The following is a 22,405-nucleotide window of genomic DNA, read 5'->3' as shown; positions in this document are numbered from 1 at the left end:
AGATAATTCACCTTTCCTGATTTGTCAGTTCCCTTTTGATTTATTTGGGATTTTTTTTGCTGTGTTAAAATTTTTAATTTTTTCATAGTTGAACTGCCAATCTTTTCTTTAGAGATTTAAAGTTCTGTGTCATTATTACAAACGTTTTTTCTACTCTAACATTATTTTTTAAAAGTTAATCATGTTTTCAAGTAATGCTATGGTCTCCTTTTAAAAACGACTATTGTTTTTAAAACTAGTAAAAGTCACTCATTTTAAGTTTACAGCTTAATGAGTTTTTGTCTGTTTACGTAGTTGTGCAGTATTACCACAGACCAATTCTAGACTATGTCCATCATTATGGCTTTATTGTTTTATTTGCCATTTTTTAAAATATGAAATTTGGTGTAAAGAGTCAGAGGGGCATCCATGGACATTTTTTGGGCCTGTCTGGTTTTCCAATCCCATTTACTGAATAGTCCATCTTTCCTGCACGGATATGGCAGTGCCACCTGAGTTGCACTCTAAATTAAGTACTTGGGCCTGTCTTTGATTTTTCTCTGATTCGTTGGCATGCATGTTCCAGAACTATAAGATTTTACATGTTGTCACATTAGAATATGCTTTAGTGTCTGGTAAGGCCAGGACAGCCTTATTGTCCTCGGTTACACTTCGTTTCAACTATTCCATAAGAGCTTTAGAGTCAGCATGTCTAGTTTTTAAAACTTCCGTGTCCACCACCACCCTATTGGCACTTTTATTAGGACTGCATGAAATGTATACATTATTTAAGAACTGCCATCTGAATGATATCCTTTCCAAGAATAGGGGCATAGTTATTCAGCTAAAGTGTTCTTTTGTGTTCCTCAGGAGCATTTTAAAGTTTATAGAGCCTACGTGTTCCTTTTAATTGCTATGTGTTTTAGCCCCTTTTGTTGCTGTTGCAAATGAGACTGTTTCCATTACGTGTTCTGCTTGATCGGGTGACGTGTAAATACGGAGGCTATTATTTTCCGCAGATTGAATGTATTCTCCCATATCTAAGTATATTCTTTCATTGTTTGTTGTAGTTTTGCTGATGATTTTTTGGGCTTTCTAGGAATAAACTCTTGTCTGTTGCAAACACTGATCATTTTACCTCCTCTTTTTAGTTCATCAAATTTCTCTGAATAATTTTAGTGGCTAGTATGTCTAAAATAATTCTAAATAGTAGTGGTAGTTGTGATGATTCTTGGCTTCGCCTTATTTTTGCTGAAAATGCTCTGTTTGCCTGTTAAGCGTGGAATACATATGTATGTATGTGTTTATATACTGCAGGTATTTGACCTGATTAAGAGTTTTAGGAAATCCAGAAAAGGTAATAATTCATTCCTTTGATAAATATTATTGCATGTGTACAATATTCTGGGCAGGATTCCAGTTCTGGGAGTACAGAGGGAAATGAAACAGAGGCAGAGCCTTTGCTGTCGAGAAGTTTAAAGTCTAGTGGAACAGACAGGAACAGAAATCAAATGATTAATAAATGTCAGGTTTCATGAAGTAAAGTAAGGAGAGGGAGACAGAATAATGTGATGAATTTAGTTAGGAATATCAGAAAGGAATGTAGAATTGTTTCTAAGTGTCTTTTTATTATTCTGTTTTCTTTTTATTTAATTTGAAATTTGGAATACGGTAGCTTTTTCTAGAACCCTCTCCCACCCCCAGGCTCCTGCGTTTTCCCCAGCCGGGGGACTTCAGAGCAAGCCTGGTGATTGATTTGTCCTCTCAGTCCACTGGTTGGTATTTGCTTGTTCTCATATTATTTCTAGGACACTGATTGTTTAAGAAATGAACTGAATTTGTTAGACAGCAGGGTAATTTATCACCTTGGATAGAGATACTGTTGCCAAGGCAACTGGCTACATTCTGGGACTTCAGTCTCCCAGTGTGACACCTGACAAGACCTCAGCGTCTCTGGGAGTCTTTCCTGGCCACCACCTCTCCTCGCTTCCTTGCCCCAGGCCTGGGTGGCCGCTGTGAAATGCCCCCTTACCTCCTCCTTTCTTCCCCTTTCCCTCCAATCTCCTGTCAAACCTGCTGGGATGACAGGAGTGAAATGGGGATGATCTTCGTGTTGGTGATGTACTGTATGAGTACAGAATCCTGGCTCTTTGCTCTCCAAGGCACCTGGTTCCAGGTGATTGATTCTGGGTGAAACTCAGGGTCAGTGTAGCTAGTTGCTCAGTCAGAAAATCAGGATAGAAGCAGGGTCTGTGGCACCTTCTTCACGTTATATACCCTTTCCCCCCGAATCCTCTGTTACTCTTTACACATAAGTTGAAGTTATTAATAAGTCATTATATCATGGCTCAGCATCTGTAGTCCAATTTTTAAAACACTTTGCAATTTGTAAGTAATTTCTTATTTCTTGTGTGTAATCTTCAGTGCCTCTTCCTTTCCTAAAGGCGTTTGGTTCTAAACTTGGCCGCTCCATGTCTTGGTACCTCTACCTTCGTTGCTCTGCTCCGCAACACCATCACCTTGCCTTTGTTTTAAAAAAATTCTTTTTAGAGATGGGGTCTTGCTGTGTCACCCAGGCCGGAGTGCCGTGGTGCAATCATAGCTCACTGCAGCCTCCAGCTCCTGGACTCAGGTGATCCTTCCCCCTCAGCCTCCTACGTAGTTGGGACTATAGACACGTGCCACCATGCCCCGCTCATTTTTGTATTTTTTTTTTTTTTTTTTTTTTTTTTAAGAGATAGGATTTTGAACTCAAATGATACACCAGCTTCGGCCTCCCAAAGTGCTAGGATTATAGACATGAGTCACTGTGCCCTGCTCTCATCTTGCGTTTTGCCAGTCTCTGCTTGTGCCCTCGGCCCCCACCGTATATCCTCCATCCTCCACCACAGCAGGCAGAGTGAATTTTTTTTTTTTTGGTTGGTGTGGGGGGACAATCTTGCTCAGTTGCCCAGGCCGAAGTGTAGTGGTGCGATCTTGACTCCCTATAACCTCCACCTCCCGGGTTTAAGCAATTCCCAGCCTCCCAAGTAGCTGGGATTACAGGCTTGCGACACAACGCCCGGCTAATTTTTATATTTTTAGAAGAGACAAGGTTTCACCGTGTTGGCCACGCTGGTCTCAAACTCCTGACCTCAAATGAGCCACCCGCCTTGGCCTCCTAAAGTGCTGGGATTACAGGTGTGAGCCACCGTGGCTGGCCAAGAGTAAATCTTTTAATAGCCATGTCGGATCATGTAGCTGTTAAAAAGCTCCAGTGGATTCCCATTGTACCTATAGTAAAATCCCAAATCCTGTCTGTCTCCTGGGCTGGCTATAACCAGGTCCCTGGTTATGTCTCTAACTTCGTTTCCCAGAACGCTCCCTCCCAGATCCCCGTTTCCTGGGTTCTAAGTCCCCCAGGCGGGGTAGGAGGTCTGCTGTTCCAGAACATGCCAAGACATTCCCAGGTTAAGGCCACTGCACTCACTGTTCCCTGCATATCCACCCACACGGCTCACCCCCACCCTACACACACACCCTCGCTTCTTCCAGGCCTCTGCCCAGATGCCTCCTCTCACACAGGTCTTTCCAGAGCACTCTGTACAGGAGCACCCCCACCCCGCCCCATCGCTCTCCATGCCTCTGCCTTGCTTTATCTTTTCGATGGCACTTACTACTGCCTGACTGCCTGACATTGTGTTATGCCTTTATTTGCTCATTGCCTGTGTCCTACACTGAGCGTAAAGCTTCACAGGGACCGGGAACTTGCTCTGCTTTTGTCACTGCTGGCGCAGAGCAGAAACTCAATAGAAATGCATCAGAAGAAGGAATGACCCTTACTCTTTGTGCTTGGCTCTCAGCTAAAAGAAGGTAAGTACGTGCAAGACCGTGAAGAATGGCCGTTAGACTTTCTTTCATTGATGCATTTGAGTTCTTTTCGGTCTTCCAGGAAGAGATTCTTTTTGGGGAGTGCAGTGGGGAGGAAGGCTTATCGGGGAAGATTTGTTGGTCAAGTGGGAAAACGGTGAGTTGGACACAAGTCCCTGACTCCAACTTCTGGCAAAGCCAGGAGATACGGGGCTGGGGCTTCTGCCAGAGCTGCCAGGAGGGCTGAGGGAACAAGGGCATAGATTCTTGGGTCCTCCTTCCCTGCATCCATCATTCCTGGAGGGGAGGTAAATAGTGTGATGACATGATGGGTGGAGGCTAAGCATCTAGGGCCTGTAACCAGACTGCCAGAGTTCAATTCCTGGCCTGCCCTGCATTACCTGAGTGACACCAGGCAAGTTACCTCACAAGATACCGATGAAGAGTGCTTTCGACTCTGCAGATGTACACGCAGATAGTGACAGTGTTGCTTTTTACGTTCATTTGAGAATGAATAAAGACAGCCCAGGCACTTAGTAAGTTGTCAGCAGCTGCTCAGCCCTGCTGCTGTCGTCATCGCTGTTGTAAGCTTGCACGTCTTCCCGGGGAAGAGCTGTTCTTCCCTTCTTGTTGGGTCATCTTGGGAGGCCTGCCTGAGCCTATGACCTCAAAGAGACTTTTGTGAAAGGAGGATACTTTTTGTCTGTTAAATGAAGCAGCTTGTGTAAGGACGGAGTGTTCAGGGCCTGTAGTCAGATCGTGGGAGTTTGCTGTTTATTTGCTGTTTTAAGGTGCTTTGTATCTCATGTGGATCATTGCTCTTTCTGTCTTACCTATGACAGCAGGAATTCTCGATTTGTTAGTTGGACATGAATAGAAGCGAAAAGCCATTTACTAGTCATTTCAAATTATTTTGCTAAAACCACATATGGCCAAATGCTTGCAGGAAGGGAGAATGTGGAATACCAGGCAGTGCGTGGTTGCATTGACTCGTTTTCTTTCAGCTCATAATAAAAGCCATCTTCTGTTTGAAGCCCATGAGCTTCTGGAAGGGCACTGTGCATGAGAGCATGGGAATGCAGTATAGAGAGACACGACTAGATTGAGTGAGTCTTTTGAGACCAGCATTTCTGGTAATAGGTACAAGGTCCTGGTGTGAGGAGAGAGTGTTGCCAATTCTCATAAAGGGTTAAGATATGTAGTGTGTTGGCAGGTTGTGAATTTCGTTTTAAAGGTTCATCTCGAAGGAGGAGTCAGAAACACCTTCCATGAAAAAGCTTGTCTAATTCATTTTTAAAGAAACTGCAGACTCATGCCAGTTCATTTAAAGTATAATCAAGGGAAAGTCTTGAAGCTCAGCATGCTCAGATACATCAGACCCTGAGCAACTTTTAAATTAAAATAATATTTATGAATTTTGTCAGTGATTTTGGAAACCAGAAGGAAAGTCAGGCGTGACAGTGAGAACATAAAGCGTGCTCCCTTGGAGATAGCGTTGGTTTGTTTGAATTAAAATAGAAATAATTCCCACCAAACAGACACACAAAGTAAGGACCTTGACCATTTAAACAGCCTAAAAAAAAAAATTGCAAACCAAAGCAGATTTAGTAGTTGGGAAAGTGAAGTCTTATTAAAGTTGAATAATCTCTGAAAAAGCTTAATTTTTTTTTTTTTTGGGACGGAGTTTCGCTCTTGTTGCCCAGGCTGGAGTGCAATGGCGCGATCTCGGCTCACTGCAACCTCCGCCTCCTGGGTTCAGGCAATTCTCCTGCCTCAGCCTCCTGAGTAGCTGGGATTACAGGCACGCGCCACCATGCCCAGCTCATTTTTTGTATTTTTAGTAGAGACGGGGTTTCACTGTGTTGACCAGGATGGTCTCGATCTCTTGACCTTGTGATCCACCTGCCTCGGCCTCCCAAAGTGCTGGGATTACAGGCTTGAGCCACCACGCCCCGCCTGAAAAAGCTTAATTTTAAAGCTTCATTGAGGTCATGGATGCTGCTGTTTATTGCTGTTGGCAGTCAGCACTTTGTGTGTTGGTAGAATTACACCTTGTCCTCATGAAGCGCTCTTGGAAGGCACTGTTACGTTGCGGCTGCTGTGGGAAGGGGAGCTCTACTTTTAATGGTGCTTGTCTGGGAAGATGGCCAGTAATTTTGGAGTAAGTAATTTTCGTTGTTAAAATGAAGGGCTTCAGATATTTTTTTCTCCCCTTTGTTCTAATATGGGGCTCCTTCATTGGTAGATACATTCTGCTTTTTTGCTAATTGATGATGACGTCAGTTTGTTTACCGTAGAGGCTGGGTCATTTGCTTACTTGTAAGTCAGTGGAACTGGCTTCTGCATCTTTGCTGCTGAATAGCTGAGCGCCCTCAAGCAGGGTTTTTTAACCTCTCCTTGCCTCATTTTTCTAATCTGTAAAATGGAGATAGATCAGAATTATTATCAGGATTAAAAATCGTGATGTTAGTAGTATTGAGTTTCAACCCTTAGAATAAGATAAATATATGTGATTCATGCCGGTGTAAATATAGAATGAACAAATACATGGGTTGGGGTGAGTAAAAACCTCTTCCTTACAATAAATAGACTTCTAACTAATATAGAATAACGAGGGAAATGAAAGCTCACCATAGGGCGAACATAATCGTAATGACTGTTGCAGGTCAGAACCATCGACGTATACTGATGTTAGGTGAAAAAAACCAAACAGGATATTTGAATAGTCTCAAAGTATCTCCCTGTAAGATACTTATTTATTTATTTATTTATTTACAAAGAGAAAACAGTTATTTTACAGCAGAGAAAACTAGTGGACACCACCATAAGCAAGTGATTGTGGTTATTACCACCAGTAATAAGACATAAAAACACGGACCACCAAAGATCATGCATTGAGAAGGTACAACGTCGCCTCTGTGTTATTCTTACCAAAAGTGCATGTGACCCAAATCTAGGAAATGCTAGGGACATTTTGGAAATAGCTGGCTTGGACTTTTAGAAAGTATCACAGATTAAAGGAGATGTAGTCGCCAGATGCGACATGGGATCCCAGCTTGGATCTTGGTCCAGAAAAAAAAGATACTAGTGGGAAAACTGAAAGCAAGGTTTGTAGATTGAGGTAACTGTGTTTTATCCATGTAAATGTCTTCATTTGAGTAACTGGACTACTTTGATGTAAGATGTTAACCTTAAAGGAAGCTGTGCAAAGGGTATACAAAAACTGCTGTACAATTTTTGCAACATTTCTGTAAGTCTAAAGTTATTTTAAAGTAAAATGTTTTGAAATATCCATCATACATGTGAGGTACTTGACAGGGTACCTGAAACACAGTATATGCTCCGTAAACGGTACCAACAATTGCTGCTATTTCTGCTGCTTTTGGTTTGAAGAAGCATGGTTATAAATGTCCCTGGTGCTGCCAGGGACCTGGAGGGGCTTTGTAGCACGTGAGAAGGTGCTCTTCTGTTCTATTGTGGTGCTACTGACTTGGAATCTTGGCCCCCGAAAGATGGATATCACTGTTCCTCCCCAGAAGACCTTAGCGCCTTCAGCGGACATCAGGCCAGCGCCCCTCTGGGAGAAGGGGGGGCTACAGCTAGTCACTGGCCCAGTAGAGCTTTGCTTGGAATGTGGAAGTGGGACCACGGAAAGCCACTTTCATACTAGTAGCCTTCTTCCTTTGAAAAAAGGTCACATCCAGGTGGAAGCTGATGTTACCCACTGTTTTCATTGATTCGGAAAAAGTTATTCAGGGAATTCTCACTGAATTGTGTGTGATTTTGGAAAATCCACTTTGTAGACTAGAAGAGTGTATTAGTTCAGCTCAGACTTAAATGCTGTAAAAAAAGGGACCCAATACCATTGTCTAAATAAGGTCCAAGTTGGTTATTCTCTTGTAGATGGAGCAGAGTGAGCAGCTAGAGCTGGCTGGATGGGTCTTTGAGCATTGGCACAAGCTTCCATCCTGGGTCAAACCTGGCTATCCATTTGTAACCTTTTCCCAAGTAGTGGGAAAAGAGGAAGAGGAATGTACTCTTAACTGTGTTTAATGGTAGATGGAGAATTTGAACATGTGTCTTCTACTCAGGAACCATTTGCAGGAACTTGGCCACGTGGTCACGCCTCTAAGTGCAAGTGAGGCTAGGGGACAAAATGCCCTGCCAAACGCTGGAGGCAGGCAGGTGTTGTTGAAAGGAAAAGGAGGGGGGTGAATACTCGGAGAGAGAGAGAGCAGTCTTCCGCTGTCTTGGTGCAATCCAGAGAATTCTTATTTTATTTATTTACTTTTGAGATGGAGTTTTATTCTTGTTGCCCAAGCTGGGATGCAGTGACGTGATCTTGGCGTACTGCAACCTCTGCCTCCTGGGTTCAAGTGATTCTCCTGCCTCAGCCTCCTGAGTAGCTGGAATTACAGGTACATACCACCATGCCTGGCTAATTTTTGTATTTTTTTTTTTTTTTTTTTTAGTAGAGTTGGGGTTTCACCGTGTTGGCCAGGGTGGTCTCGAACTCCTGACCTCAGATGATCAGCCAGCCTCGACCTCCCAAAGTGCTGGGATTACAGGAGTGAGCCACCATGCCCGGCCCCAGAGAATTCTTTATAGAGCAGCTTGAGAAATGTTTTCCATACCTTCAACCTTGCCCCTTGTTACCTGTTAAGAAATAAGGTCTTAGTTCTTACAAGCAGAGAGGAGATAGTCTGACCATAAACCCAGGAGATCAGAAGTTGATGTAGACCTCCTAGCACATATTCTGTTGAAGGCATTCATGGCTTCTTTCTTTCCTTGCAATGGACACAAGTCCTGCTTGTCCCTGGAGTATGACCTTTCAGGACATGGACCTACATCTTTTGCCTGCATTGTGAACGAGGTCACAGCTAAAGATTTGGTTCCTTCAGGGATAGACCTCAGGGGCCTGGGCCTGCTGTAGGAGGCGTCTGCTCAGAAATTGGCCCCTGCTTCACCCACACTCACAGTAAATGCTCAGAAGCCACTGCAGGTAGTTTTGTGCCTGCTAAGCAGGCAGGGAAATGCTAGAGTCGCAGGGCAGTGTAAGGGTGGCAGGAGGTTATAGCCCACTCTGTGAGATTGGGCTAAGGGAGGAGTTTCACAGCCTTTTTCTCATGCTCAGTGTTGGCAGTAGATATCTGTCTCTGTAGGAAACTTCCCCAACTGCAGACTTGGCGACCACAATAGTATGTCACCATATCCTGGAGATGCCCATGCAGTTCTGTGTGGCCCAGTTTAGTTCTGCCTAAATAAGGAGTCTTTATCCCATGTTCCTGAAAAGTTGCTATTTTTTGTACCTGACATTCAGCGTCCAGGGACTTATAAACAAGTCCAGGTGGCTGAATCCTAAGTCTTCTCATCCCTCTGCTGCAGGCAGCCTGGCTATGGTGATGTCAGTAGCCTTATCTTTATTTAAAAAAAAAAAAAAAAAAGACCATTTAAAAGATTAACGTTTGGCCAGGCATGGTGGCCCACGTCTATAATCCCAGCACTTTGGGAGGCCCAGGCAGGTGGATCACCTGAGGTCAGGAGTTCGAGATCAGCCTGGGCAACATGGTAAAACCCTATCTCTACTAAAAATACAAAAATTAGCTTGGTGTGGTGACACATGCCTGTAATCACAGCTACTTGGGAGGCTGAGGCAGGAGAATTGCTTGAACCCAGGAGGCAGAGGTTGCAGTGAGCTGAGATTGTGCCACTGCACTCCAGCCTGGGTGACAGAGCAAGATTCCATCTCAAAAAAAAAAAAAAAAAAAAAAAAGGTTAACTTTTTTTGGTCAAGAGGATCATAAAAGATTATTTTGTAGCTGAGTTAAAATCAAAGAAGATTAATCAAACCTGAAACACAGTCCCTATTTTAGGCTTACTTCAGAAAAATCTTTTAGAGCAAGCCAAAGGGCACGGAAGACTGCATTATTCTGATGACATTTTTCTTATTATAGATTTATATAATTTCTATGTCTCCGTAACTGTTGTCAGTATGGTTTTCTTTTCAAAATAAAATTTAAATATGTACCATAAGTTTTTATAGCATGTTGAATTTCATGGTTTGGCTATTTTAACTTAACCCACCATGTGTTTCATTAAAAGTCTTTCCTTGCTGTAGCCTTGGGTAGTTTTATGATGATTGTTTATTCGTGTAAGCAGTGGCATTTGCCTACTCGTTTGCTTTCCGTGAGAGAGGGTGGTTTTGAGAATGGAAAAGGAAACACTCTTTGGGTTGAGTGTTTAGCCTTAGTTGGCAGCCCACAGGCTTACCTTCTTATTAGCCTGCCCAGGAGGGGTGGAGCCCACAGGCTTACATTCTTATTGGGCTGCCCAGGAGGGGTGGAGCCCACAGGCTTATGTTCTTATTGGCCTGCCCAGGAGGGGTGGAGCCCACAGGCTTACATTCTTATTGGCCTGCCCAGGAGGGGTGGAGCCCACAGGCTTATGTTCTTATTGGTCTGCCCAGGAGGGGTGGGAACGCCTGCCATGTTTGGTGGCCCATCATGCCAGGGCCAGGTTCCTGTTTGTGCTGGGCCCAACTGCTTGCCAGGAATTACCATAAGTAGTTTCTCTCTGTTCTCCCAGAGAAGGTTTTTGGTTGTGTTTGGGTGTGATCAGAGATATTGAAGTGAAATGTGACTTCCTTGTTATGAACCACCACCATGCTCATTTACTGACTTGAAATAATATTGAGATCCCAACATGGAAAGGACAGCGGAGGAGGTGGGAAGACGTTCCATTTTAGAGACATCTGTGGCTTATACAAGAGAATGCACAACAACTAGGCCACATCATCAATGTGATTCAAGTTAATGTGAGAAGTGGGACCAGCGCTAAGACCATTTTTTGCCCCAAAACTTCCTGCCCTTTTACATTTCTTTTTTTTTTTTTTTTTTTTTTTTTGGAGATGGAGTATTGCTCTGTCACCCAGGCTGAGGAACAGTGACGCAATCTCAGCTCACTGCAACTTCTGCCTCCCAGGTTCAAGTGATTCTCCTGCCTCAGCCTTCTGAGTTGCTGGGACTGCAGGCACATGGCCAGCACGCTGAGCTAGTTTTTGTATTTTTAGTAGAGACGGGGTTTCACCATGTTGGCCAGGATGGTCTCCATCTCCTGACCTTGTGATCTGCCTGCCTTGACGTTGTGAAGGCTAATTTTTGTATTTTTTGTAGAGACAGGGTTTCCCCATGTTGGCCAGGATGGTCGCCATCTCTTGACATTGTGATCTGCCTGCTTTGACCTTGTGATCCGCCTCCCAAAGTGCTGGGATTACAGGCATGAACCCCTCCCCTCCCCTTCCCTCCCCTCCCCTCCGTCCCTCCTTCCCTCCTTCCCTCCTTCCCTCCTTCCCTCCTTCCCTCCTTCCCTTCCCTTTTCCCTTTTCCTTCCTCCCTTCCTCTTTCCACATAGGGGTCTCACTATGTTGCTCAGACTGGTCCCAAACTCCTGGCCTCAAGCAATCCTCTCGCCCTGGCCTCTCAAGTAGCTGGGACGACAGGCCTCAAACCACCACGCTGCTCTTAATTGTGCTACACTTGAGTACTCATGTTGCTCTTGGCATGTCTCAAAATAAGACCCGGAGAGGGAAAATGCTTGGCAGACATACCCCACAAGAAGAATCACCTGAGTTATAGTTCTGGAAAGGTCTTGTGTGTAACAGACCCGCTGACATATGCATGCCTTAGGGTAGGGATTCCCAGCCCCCAGGCGGTGGAGCTATCCCGGCCCATGGCCTGTTGGGAACTGGGCGGCACAGCAGGAAGTGAGTGGTGAGCAGGCAGTGCGCCTGAGCTCCGCCTCGTGTCAGATCAGCTATAGCATTAGATTCTCATGGGAGTCTGAACCCTGTTGTGAACTGCACCTGTCTGCGAGGGATCTAGGTTGCAGGCTCCTTAATTGTCTTCCATGAAACCGGTCACTGGGGCCAAAAAGACTGGGGATTGCTGCTTTAGGGTGACAGTTTTCTGCAATTCAGATACAAGCTCTTTGTATACAGGACTTGAAGAAGCCTGTTTTCCATCCATGACGTAATACAGGACCTAGACGGGGTTTCTTTAAAAGCTTACTTGGTACTAAGTACGGCATTATGCAGAAGGCAGGGGAAGGTAGATGATGTCAGCATGGTCCAACAGAAATATAATGTAAGCCACCTATGGAATTAAAAATGTCCCACTAGTCACATTAAAAGAAACAGATAAAATTATTTTTAATATATTTTATTTAACTCATATCTAAAATGTTATAATTTCATCATGTGATCAAGATTACAAATTGTAATATTATATATATATATATATATATATATATATATTATTAAGTCTTTGAAACTCCATGTGCTTTTCTTTTTTTTTGAGACGGAGTTTCGCTTTTGTTGCCTAGGCTGGAGTGCAGTGGTACCATCTTGGCTCACTGCAACCTTCACCTCCGGGGTTCAGGCGATTCTCCTGCCTCAGTCTCCCAAGTAGCTGAGGTACCTGCCACTATGCCTGGCTAATTTTTGTATTTTTAGTACAGACAGGGTTTCACCACATTGGCCAGGCTGGTCTCAAACTGCTGACCTTAGATGATCCACCGGCCTTGGTCTCCCAAAGTGCTGGAATTACAGGTGTGAGCCACCACGCCCAGCCCCAAGTGCAGTTTATGCATACTGCATGCATTTCCAGTGGGACTGGCTACGTTAAATGTGCCCAGTAGCTATGTATGACTGGAGGCTATCATATTGGATAGCCTATTAGTAGAAAAATGTATTAAGACAGCCTTGCAGATAGCTCCTTGTGCCTGGACCCAGAGTTTGGAACAATATAAATAAAAGTGATCACTATTGTTTCAGTTAACAACACGAACTTTAAATGCATGTGGGTTCCAGGTTGACAGAGCTGGAAAGAACCATAGTTTTTTATCTGACATGCACCTGCCGACCCCCATTTTTATAGGTGACGGTATGTATGCTCCACAACGTGTGTGAGGCTACACAGAGAGTTACTGGCATTGGCAAGACTCCAAACCCAGTTGATCTCTCTGTTACGTCGTATTGTGGACATCGCAAAAGGTGACCATGACTTCTGTCATGGTACATATGGAAAAACTGTGTGTGTGTTTTACCGTACCCTCTTTTATGTGGAAAAATAGCTGTGACCTTTTGTAGGGTTCACAGAGATTGTAGGTTGGAGAGATGGAAATAACCTCTGAGATCACCTGGTTCAGCTTCATTTTCTCTCCTGGGTGTGCAGCCTCCGGGAGGTTACATGGTTTGCGTGAGGCTATTGCTTTGGGTCTCTTGACTTGCTACTGTTGCTTTGCCATGATGCTAGGAAGACGGTCATTGGAATCGGTGACTTGAAAACACGCCAGAGGAAAGGTGAGAGATTCTATCTGAGAGCCAAGGGTTAGTTTAGTATCTTACCTTTCTTTTTGAACACTCAACTGGAGTTTCCTTCTGGCCCTTAAATGGTTTGTAAGGTTCATCAGTCTCTTGAAGGAACCTGTATGAGAATGGGAGAAGATGTTTGGGGTAGACGGAAATGAGCAGTGGGGAGGAGAGGGGTCTATGACTGCTTGAAAGATCCTGAATGAGGCTGACACTTCCAGTGTGGGGAAGCCTGAGCTGAAAGCCCTCACTGGCTGTGTGCCTGTACCAGAAGAGTCATCTATTGTAAGAAAGCACTTAGTGCAGTGATGGTCAAACCCAGGGCATTCGACAGTGTCTGAAGACGTCTGCTACTTGACCTCTAGTGGTAGAGGCCATGGATACTGCTAAATAGCCTGAAACACACAGGACCCTCCACCCCCACAACCACCCAATTACCTGACCTAAAATGTCAATAGAGTCGATGTTGAGACTCCTGACTTACAGAGGAAAGGGGCAAAATTTATATTGACTTGTCCCTTGGTTCTAGGGGCCAGTTCAGATACCAAAATCCATGGATATTCAAGTTCCTTATAAAAATGGCATAGTATTGGCACATAACCTACGTACATCCTCCCATATGCTCGAAATCATCTCTAGATTACTTTTTTGGGAGGGGGCCAAGGAATTTCTAAAACATATTTCCCTGAAAGGGACTTTCTGTAGGAGAACCCTCTGACTTTGTAACAGTGCAATGCTTTGGGTAAATATCTTTCCACATTTCTTCACTCTTAAAGCCTTTCTCCAGGGTGAACTCCTGTGTCGAATGAGACAGGAGCTCATAGCAAAGGACTTTCCACATTCACTGCACTCATCAGGCCTTTCTCTACTGTGAGGTCCCCAATGCAGGAAGAGAGAATGCCTTCAGCTAAACGTTTGAGCACATTCCTTGCACTCATAAGGCCTTTATCCAGGATGAACATTCATCGTTTCTTGAGACAGGTGCTTTCAGCCAAGGATTTCCCACATTCATTGCTCTCATAAGGTGTTTATCCGGTGTGAACTCTTGTATGAACACGAAGTGCAGAGCTGTAAGAAAATGATTTCCCACATTCCTTGCATTCATGTGACCTTTCTCCAGTGTGAACCCTCTGATGCACAGTAACACACTCCTCCTAGCAAAATAATTTCCCACATGCCCCACACTCATATGGCCCTTCTCCAGTGTGAACTCTTTCGTGTGCAAGGAAGTGAGACTTCTTGTAAAATAATTTTCTGCATTCCCTACAACCGTCAGGTCTTTCTCCAGTGTGAAGTCTATTGTGATCAGTGAGGTGGGACCCGCACCTAAAAGATGTCAGGCCATTCTCCAGTGTGGCCTCCTTGGTGTTGAATAAGTTGCCCTTTTGTCTAAAACGTTTCCCACCTTCTCCCCGCGCGTAAGGTCTTTTTCCAGTGTGAACTCATTGATGATTACTGAAGGTATTACGTTTGCTGAAGGATTTCCCACATTCAGTGCACAAGTAACATCCTTCTCCAGTGAAAAGCTTCTGGTGGAACAGGCGAGTGAGGGGTGTCAAAAGGTTTTGTGGGCCGGGCGTGGTGGCTCAGGCCTGTGATCCCTGCATTGGAAGGCCGAGGCGGGTGGATCACGAGGTCAAGAGATTGAGACCATCCTGGCCAACATAGTGAAACCCCTTCTCTACTAAAAATACAAAAATTAGCCGGGTGACGTAGTACACGCCTGTAGTCCCAGCTATTCAGGAGGCTGAGGCAGGAGAATCGCTTGAACCTGGGAGGTGGAGGTTGCAGTGAACTGAGATCGCACCACTGCACTCCGGCCTGGCGAAGAGTGAGACTCCGTCTCTAAATAAAGAAAGAAAGAAGGAAGGAAGTTGTTATGGATTCTTTACAGCTGTAATGAGTCTTTCCTGCATGAAAGGGGGGGGGGGGGGCATGCTTAGTTTCAGTGTTGGTCTTCTCTACCGTGTGAGTAGCTTCTTACTGGTGTAATCCCAAGCTGTGCAAAAAGTTCTTCCTGATCTCATAAGAGCTAAATGGCTCCTGTGACACATGGACCTTACAGCTCTTTATAAACGACGCTTCTCTGGCACCCCTCTGTAGAGTTTCTCTCCAACGTGCTCCTTCTGGTGCCGATGAAGGTTTTCAGGGTCATCCAGCTTTTTCCCATATGCCCCACTCCTGTTCAGTTGCTGCCTATGCAGAGACTGGTGCTGTGCCAAGGGAAAAATGTCCCCCAAGATGGGGCTGTACATTTCACAGGGATGAGCCTTCTTGGGAGACACACCTGCCCTCAGAGCCCTGAGCCGAGACTGTTTGTGTAGAAATGCTCTGCTGAAATGGCGCCCTGCCATCTTTCACTCCACACCAACAACCCAGGGAAGAGAAAAGTGCCAGGTTCGCCGGGCGCGGTGGCTCATGCCTGTAATCCCAGCACTTTGGGAGGCCGAGGTGGGTGGATCACGAGGTCAAGAGATCGAGACCATCCTGGTCAACATAGTGAAACCCCGTCTCTACTAAAAATACAAAAAATCAGCTGGGCATGGTGACGCGTGCCTGTAATCCCAGCTACTCAGGAGGCTGAGGCAGGAGAATTGCCTGAACCCAGGAGGCGGAGGTTGCAGTGAGCCGAGATCGCGCCATTGCACTCCAGCCTGGGCAACAAGAGCGAAACTCCGTCTCAAAAAAAAAAAAAAAAAAAAAAAAAAAAAAAGTGCCAGGTTCTCCAGCATCACATCACGGTACAGGCTTCTCTGAACCTCACCTTGGAGACTCCATTTCTCCTGGGAAAAGTTCATAGCCATGCCTTCAAAGGTTGCAGTGCCCCGCTGAACCGGGAACCACAGCACAGCCGTGGCCATTCAACTCCATGGGGAAAGCAGGGCCGGGAGCCGTGGGTGCCGTCTGAAGGCTGAAGACACACCTCTGCATGGGGGCAAATCCCCTCCACCTTCTGGGTTCAGCCGCCACTGTGCCAACCCAGTGCCCTGGGGCCCCTCAACCAGCAAACACACTCAACACCCACCAGCGTGGCCGCTGCCCTCCTCTGTAGATTACTTCTAAAGCCTAATGCGGTGTAAATGCCATGTGAAGAGTTGTTATTCTGTATTTTAATTGTCATTTGTTATTTTTTATTGTTTTTCTTCAACTATTTTTCATCTGAGGTTGTTTGAACCCGTAGATGTGGAGTTCATGGATAAGAAGGGTTGGCTGTGTATCTGAACACAGTCAGAACATAGTCTGAACATAGTCAAAAAGCCACTTTTTAAATTCTGGTTTTTTAAAAAAATTCACACTATTGTTTCTTATGAGTCCAAATTTAATTGCAGTTGCTTTTTCGCTTGGAAAACTTACAGTCTTCATAATTCCATGTTATTTTGTAAACCAGAGGTGCTTTTTAAGACCTTGAGAGAGAACAGTCGTGTTTGGTGAGCTCATCTTGTTTCAAGAAGGTGAACATGTATTTTGTGCTTAGTTTTCGATTTCTTAGTGTAATTTCCATCCTTCTTAAACCTACACAGCATCGAAACCTATCAGCCTGGTAAATAAGCAGTGAGCAGTTACATTATCAGATATTTACTACTAATTAAATCTAAATTTAGATTTTAAAAGCCCTCCATATGTTTTAATTTTCTGCAGAAATTATTTGTGCTAGGAGGTCATACAAATGGGTGCTTGATTGTGATCCTGAAAACTTCAGTAGAGTTGAGGGCAGCTGCAAGGGCTGACTGCTTTTGCTCTTGTAGCTATTTTAGGCAGAAAGAAAATGACAGGCGCTTTCGCAGTCTGGCTGGGAGTTCACAGGAGGTGTCGATTCGATCACAAGGAGGAGGCAGAATATGAAAGAGACAGAAGGAATTAGAAAAATAGGCTGTCCTATTTGGTTGGTTTGTGACTAGAAAGGGCTGTGGGAAATAGTGGAAGTGGGGAAATGGGCTAAATTAATAGATATTTTCTCGACTACCTTTGAGGCTGCAATGAAGGGAGATGAAAACTTGTTTTGTGCTTAACTTCCAGGAAATCAAAATGGTGTGCATCCTCGGGGCCAAGTCAGACCCTGGTGCTTCTAGAAACATCCAGTGTGTCTGGATAGCTGAGAGTTTAAAACACACACACACACACACACACACCCCCACACCCACACCCACACCATACACACAATGTGTCTGGATAGCTGAGAATGTAAATCCCCCCCACACCCCCACATACCAACTCACAACCTTACCAAACACACACACAATATGCCTGGATAGCTGACAGTGTAAAACACACACACCCCTGCACACACTCAGACACACCCCCACACACCAACACCCCCCCCCCACACACACAACAAAACGAAAATGCTGCTGTGGTTTGTCTCTCATTTTTTGGTAACTAGGAGCCTTTTAATTGTTTCCCATGCTGAGAGTCGGAGGGGGGAACCATCTTGCAACATGTTTAAAATTGGGTGTTTGAGAGCTGCCCTCAACTTTGAAAACTTGGAAAACTTGGAAAAGCTTTATGGAAATGATTGATTTTGCAACTTGATAATGATTTTTCTCTCCCTGAATGTTTTTGAAAGTTGCACATAATGTCTGATTGCTTGAAAGCTCAAGGAATGTTCTTTGACTTTCCAGATTAGACTGTCTTGCTCATTCTTATCATTTTTGTTTTTGGAGACAGGGTCTCGCTCTGTTGCCCCGGCGGGAGTGCAGTGGTGTGATGATGACTCACGGCAGCCTCAGTTCCCTGGGCTCACGTGATTTACTCGGTTCCTTGGGCTCACGTGATTTACTCAGGTCCCTGGGCTCACGTGATTTACTCAGGTCCCTGGGCTCACGTGATTTACTCAGCTCAGGCTCTCCAGTAGCTGTGACCACAGATGTGCACTGCCACCCCTGGCTAATTTTTTTGTGTCTTGCTACATTGCCCAGGCTGGCCTCAAACTCCTGGGCTCAAGTGATCCTCCCACCTTGGCCTCTCAAAGTGTTGAAACTACAGGCGTGCACCACCGCATCCAGCCTGGTCTTGCTCATGTTAAAACCCCTCACCACACCTATACCCACTGCTTTGCACGTTGTATGGCTCAGTAAATGAACTACATTGGAGTAGTCTGGCGTTTTTTCTCTCTCTTTGTAAATGTATCCTTTGAGACCCAATTTTTTCCTCGTAAGCACTGTATGCTTTTAAGATCATAGTTACGTACCTGGTGGTCTGTTTTTCTCACTTGGCGGTTACTAGCATTTTAGGGCATGAAGATATGATTTTCATGGGTTTTAACTACTTTGGCCGTACACAGCTCAGTAAAGCTTTGTGGAGAAAAAAACAAAAAACAAAACCTCTCCAGGTCACTAGTGTGCTCTCTTACCTGAGCCAGTAAGAACTCAAGTTTTCACTGGGGGTATAGTTTTAAGATAAACACACATGAGAATATAAGTACAGTGAACTACCTCTGGGCGTAAGACTGAATTGATCCTGCCATTATATGAATGCTTATAAAAATGATGCAAAGCTATCAGGAAATAGCAGAACCACAGGGGAAGTGCATGCTGATTTCCATTTCGTGTTAGGCTTTCTTTATAACTCTGTCCACAGACTTCACCTCCTTTCAGATACATTCTGAATACTGTGGCCAATTCGCTTTTACAAAATGGGAGTTTTTAGCCCAAGAATGTGCCCTTCATATTAATTCTTCCTCTAAAAGCCACTGTGTACGTACTCCCATTTTCTGAGATGTGGAAGATGCATTATGGTTTTTAAACAGCAAGATTCTTCACCTAGCATAAAAGCCAACTCTTGAGAAAGACAGGCTGTTCCAGTGTTTAAAATGACACCTCTATTTTAAAACAAAAATGTTTTGTTTTGTAAAAAGTTCACACAGGTATTTCTTTTTCCCGTGACATTTACGTTCATGATTCAAATGGACCACAATCAAACCTTCTCCATCCTTCTCTTCTTTTGCATTTGTTAACGTTATTTATGAGTCTCAAGTGCCCAGTTCTTCATGCCAGCCAGCCAGGGAATCCTCTAGCATATGGCTTACATTTGGGGGAGAACATTAAAATGAGTTCCAACAAGCATAGCTGTGTCTTCTGTACCATCTGGCTTCCCGACACACACGCAGTAGATCTTTCTCTGCAGCGGGGTGATCTGATTCCAGCGATGTTACCTCTTATCCAGGCAAGGCTGCTGGGCAGCCGGTGGTTCCGAGTGTGCTGTTTATGATCAGGGTCACCAGGTGGCAGTGGTGGTTGGAGCTCTCAAATTTTAAAATTCATGCTTTGGGGTCAGACCTGAAGGACTGGTTCCAGTTCCGAGAAACCTCTAGGTGCCATAAGCATCTCAGTGGCAGCTCCACCTGTAGGTGGCATGGAGAATGCCCCCAGCATCTATCAGACAGACTCTGAATCTTTTGCCCTTCATTGTTTTCCCCCGTCAGTATTTTTTAATTAGCAGATGGTGTATGCCAACAGCTATGATACGGAGACAGAAGAATTTTATATATGTGAAATGTAAATCAGGTCTTAGTTATTCAGAGGATGATTCAGGACGCATTTCTTCTTGAGCACATACTCAGGGGTTCCTGAGTTCCACCACATACAAACGGTCTTTTAAAGGTTTGAGGAACATATTGCCAAATGGCCTGGAGAAAAGTCATCCTAATTTACACCCTTGGCCGGCAGTGCATTTGACTGCTTGCCTTCCCCAACCTCTGCCAACACTGAGTATTACCACATTTAAACATTTTTGCCAACTTGCTAAGCAGACAAAAAAGCATCTAATTATTATTAGAATGTGCATTTCTGTAATGACTTGTGAGATTAAAGCAGGTCATATGTTTATTGGTCCTGTGTATTTTTTGTTTGCTTGTTTTGGGACGGAGTCTCGTTCTGTCGCCTAGGCTGGAGTGCAGTGGCACGATCTCGGCTCACTACAGCCTCTGCCTTCCAGGTTCAAGCAGTTCTCCTGCCTCAGCCTTCCAAGTAGCTGGGATTACAGGCACCCGTCACCATGCCTAGCTAATTTTTGTATTTTTAGTAGAGATGGGGATTCACCATCTTGACCAGGCTGGTCCTGAACTCCTGACTTTGAGATCCACCCACCTCAGCCTCCCAAAGTGCTGGGGTTACAGGTGTGAGCCACTGCACCCAATCTATGGGTCATGTGTAATTTTTATTTGTTAACTGTTTTGCTTACAGTTTTATCTCACCCACTTCCAGTTAGCCAAAGTAAGGAACATTCATATGGTGGGATACTAGATCATCTTCAAAATCACAGTCTTAAAAAAAAATTAATGCTATGGTAACATTAATCTTTTAATGTTTATAATTTAATTTTTTAGTGTTTGTACTATATTAAGCGAAAAAAATCAGGAACAAAAATGTGTGTCACGATCACAGTGGACTAAAACATCAAAGAAGTATATACATGTGGTAAGTTTATTACAAGAGTTGCAAATACGTCCACCATACGACTCAGGTTACAAGGAAGAAGTGTCCTTTTTATTTCTGGCGTGTGGTCCAGTCATCCTCATGATCCCTCACCCTAAGGAGAGAGGAAAGAACTTTGCAGAGGGAGGGTTTTAGTCTCTTCTAGCCTGGCGCTCCTCCTGCGATGTGGCCGGCCTCCGTTTCCTGTGATGCTGCGCACTCCCCGACTTGCAGCTCCATCCTCATCTTCTCCCCCTGCCTGGGCTCTTGCCCTCACGGTGTCTTTCCTGAGGCAGCGCCCCTGCCTGGTGCTGCTCCTGGCTCTGCACTTGGTCCCCACCACTTCTTTCACAGACACGACTCAGGCATAGCTCTGAGTCCTTTCCTGGCCCTTCAGGGACTTGTTCGCTCTGTCCTGTACCCTACAGGAAGAGTTTACAGTTGAAACTTCTAAGCTTTGTTCTGGAGAACTTCAGCATCTGTTTTGTTTTCCGACAAAGGCCGACTAGACTACTCTTTCATGGTGGACTCAAGGACCTAGAGAAAGACCCCTTGATGGTATCGCCTACCCCCTGCCACCCCAGAGTGCCTTTCATTGAATCTGTGCATGGAGAGTTTTCAGACCACTGAATCTATAGGATATGGAAGGCAATGTTTCATTAAATGTATGTATGAAATAAACATCCTAGCCGGGTGCAGTGGCTCATGCCTGTAATCCCAGGACTTTGGGAGGGTGAGGCGGTCAGATCAAGAGGTCAGGAGTTCAAGACCAGACTGACCGACATGGTGAAACCCTCTCTCTACAAAAAATACAAAAATTAGCTGGGTGTGGTGGTGCACATCTGTAATCCCAGCTATTCAGGAGGCTGAGGCAGGAGGATTGCTTAAACCCAGGAGGTGGAGGTTGCAGTGAGCCGAGATTGTGCCACCGCACTCCAGCCTGGTGACAGAACGAGACTCCATCTAAAAAGAAGGAAAGAAACAGACAAATGAACAAACATCACAGAAGGAAGTATACTAAAATGTTGATGATTTTCTCTGGATTAGTGAAATTGTTGGTGAGTTTTATTTTTTCCTTCATGCTTTCTGTGTTTTCTAAATTTCCTACAGTGTCTGTATAATGTTTTAATAATTCTGTAAAGCCATTTTATTTTCATTAGTTTTTTTTAGAGGTGAGGTCTCACTTTGTTGCCCAGGCTGGAGTGTGCTAGTGGCCTCATAGCTCACTGCAGCATTGAACTCCTGGGCTCAAGTGGTCCTCCTGCATCAGCCTCCTAAGTGGCTGGAACTACCAGTGTATACTACCACACCTACCATAAAGCCATTTTTAAATGGGAGGTTTTTCCTTTTGGCTTCCTTAAATGTTAGAGGAAAGGGGCAAAGTTAGTGATTAAACATAGTATGCATTTTGAATTATCTGTGATTTTTAGTCTTCCAGGCTTTTTTCTTCCAACTTTCCTATCCCACCCACCACCAAATTTGCAAAAACAAGACCAGGAATTATATGCATAGCTGTCACCAGCTGATGGAACCAGGAAAAGGACTAAGTTGAATTAAGAATTTAGGAAAATGAGGCTTCTGTCACTTCTTTGATACTTGTTTTGACATTTACTTTACGTTGATTAAAGTTATCCTCTGTTAAATGACATTATGGCAAGTGATCCTCTTATTGGAGAAAACTGTTCACAGTAACTCCTTTCAGTATTTCTGTTCATGTTGATAGTTTTGGAAAGCTGATTTGTTGTAACCCTGTCAGGGTTAGATTGCTGACATCTCTGAAATCTAGGCATAGGCTAAT

The 22,405-nt window shown here is 44.5% G+C and overlaps 1 protein-coding gene and 1 long non-coding RNA gene across 4 annotated transcripts in view; both read left to right on the top strand.

The window, feature by feature from the left end:
- OSBPL10 (oxysterol binding protein like 10) overlaps positions 1–22,405 on the top strand; it is a 336,422-nt gene that overhangs the window by 180,505 nt on the left and 133,512 nt on the right. The gene's annotated exons all lie outside the window — the stretch shown is intronic.
- LOC116543129 lies at positions 15,006–15,982 on the top strand. Its single transcript, XR_004265480.1, has 2 exons — positions 15,006–15,592; positions 15,916–15,982. It is a non-coding gene; the product is annotated as an uncharacterized LOC116543129 (long non-coding RNA).

Source organism: Sapajus apella, unplaced genomic scaffold, assembly GCF_009761245.1.
Source record: "Sapajus apella isolate SASKATOON/1434 unplaced genomic scaffold, GSC_monkey_1.0 scaffold4, whole genome shotgun sequence".
Classification (NCBI taxonomy): domain Eukaryota; kingdom Metazoa; phylum Chordata; class Mammalia; order Primates; family Cebidae; genus Sapajus; species Sapajus apella.
Note: the sequence above shows the minus strand (reverse complement) of the source record. Positions and strands in the feature narration are given on the sequence as shown.